At 43.2% G+C, this 2186-nt stretch overlaps 1 pseudogene; it reads left to right on the top strand.

Moving 5' to 3' along the window:
• Nucleotides 1-1841: 1841 nt before the first annotated feature.
• LOC102478163 (40S ribosomal protein S25 pseudogene) overlaps nt 1842-2186 on the top strand; it is a 1914-nt pseudogene continuing 1569 nt past the window's right edge.

Raw genomic sequence — 2186 nt, 5'->3', positions numbered from 1 at the left:
CCCACTCTCACTCAGCCCTTGAAAAAGTCCCTATTGAAGTGTTTTGTCAATTCCAATTTCCAAGCAACCAATGCATGGTCTGAGTATTCAAAATTTCTTGAAAATGTAACAATTTAGGCACTTACTACAATGCCAGGCTCCAAATCAAGTGCTAGAGAAGATCAAGAAAAGATTATGATGCAGTCTTTGTCTACCTGGCAACAAAAACATGGTGGGGAGGTAAAACAGGTACTAGAAGAAGCAGAAATTATTTTTGGCAAGGTATGGGAGAAAGGAGGGGTGGTCAGAGATATCTCTTTGAAAGACGAGATCATAGTCAATTTGGAACTAGAGAATGTGGAAAAGCCCTAAGGCACAGAAGTGATAGATGCCTTTGGGAATTACAAGTTGCTCTCTTTGCTCAAAACTACTGGGACAAAATGAAAGATAAGGCCAGAAAGAAGGGTTGGATCTTTATTATCAAAGGTGTTGTATCTCATTATGCAGTAATGAAAGCTACTGATGATTTTTGAGAAGCATTAGGCAGTAACTCTGGTAGCAGTAGGGGGACTTAACTGAGTCAGAGACATATAAAGGAGACCCCTGAGATGTGTCGAGCAGAATATAATGAAGGCTTCAGTTATGACAATGCAGTGGAGATACATAGAAATGGTGCAGCTCCAAGAAGCATTTAGGGAGGAAGACTAGACAAGACAATGGTTTATGACATGAGCCAGGGATAGGTTATTTGAAGATAATATTCAGGATTCTTGAAAAACAATCACCCTGCCTTCCACGAGAATGAATGGCTTCATCAGAAAAGAAAGGAAGCATTTTTAAGACATTATGGAGTTGGAACCAGCAGTTAGCATAATGGCTATGTTGCTGGACTTCCATGTAGTCGACCGCAGTTCGAGTTCTGGACCTGGTGGCTTAAAATTCACGCCGGGCGTGTATGCGTGCGTGCCCAAGATCCTGAGAGGAGAATAAGGAGAAGGGATTGCTGCGTGGCCGGCCCCCCTGGAGGATGATTTCTCACTTTCCGGCTGTCTGTCTTTCCTGTAAGTGCGCACACCCTATAGCAAAAATCTTTCTAAAAATAAAAGAAAAGAAAAGGAAGACAGAAAAAAAGAAAGACTGTGGAGTTTAGGACTTGGGAGACCATTTGGTTATTGTCTTCACATCGTGCTTGTGACACTTGTAAGTCTGAAAGGAAGGAGGTATGACACACTAGTGGCAGGCCTTGAAGATGGTTTTATTTTACTGAATTTGTATTTATGGATCTTGATTCTAGGTAGTTATATCATTAAAATGATGGACTTTTGGTTTGGTGTTCTCACAGAATTAGGAAATAACAATTAACCCACAAGTTGACTGGATAAATCATAATTTCTTCATGGAGCTTAAAAAGAGAATAAGCAGAGGCTGGCAAGAGGCGTGGTGGGTAAAGGTGCTAGATGCTCACATAGTTGACCACAGCTCCAGTTCTGAATCTGGCGGCTTGCTCTTTTACTTTCCCTTTTTCTCTCTTTCTCTCTATCTCTTTGGTCAAATTAAAAAGTAATAATAACAAATGGAATTAAATCATTCTTTTTTTAAAAGGTCTAAAAAAAAAAAAAGAAGAAGAAGAGAAAGGAAGGAAAGGGAGGAAACAGCCAGGTGAACCTGTGAATCAAACCACTCTGAACAGTAATAGGCAAAGCATGAAAAGAAGAGAGTGGGAGGTGCTTGGTGATTCACATGAGAAAATTGGGAAGGAGGCCCGAGGCAGTGCTCAGGGCCTAAGATATTTATGTACAAACACACAGGGAATAGGTAACAAGCAACGCGCGACGTCGGGATTATAGCAACAAGTGGTAAACATGACGATCTCATTGCAGCCTCACGGAATGGGCCGGAAGACTGACGTCCCGTTATGCAATAGAAGCGATATCCTGCTTAAAAGAAGCATGCCTTCGATGTGGGGGAGGAGATTGGTGTGTGTTGTAGACAAAGTGGAAGCCCGTTGAAGAGCTTAAAGATGAGTATTTAGGGGAAGCAGCAGTTAGCGTAATGGCTATGTCGCTGGACTCCCACGTAGTTGACCGCGGTTCGCGTCCCGGACCCGGTGGCTTAAAACTCACGCCGGGCGCGTGTGCGTGCGTGCCCAAGATCCTGAGAGGAGAATGGAGGAGAAGGGATTGTGGCGTGACCATCCCCCCTGGGGG

This window comes from Tupaia chinensis, unplaced genomic scaffold (genome assembly GCF_000334495.1).
Source record: "Tupaia chinensis unplaced genomic scaffold, TupChi_1.0 Scaffold000320_2, whole genome shotgun sequence".
NCBI lineage: Eukaryota > Metazoa > Chordata > Mammalia > Scandentia > Tupaiidae > Tupaia > Tupaia belangeri.
The sequence above is the reverse complement of the archived record's forward strand: the minus strand, read 5'-3'. Positions and strand labels throughout refer to the sequence as shown.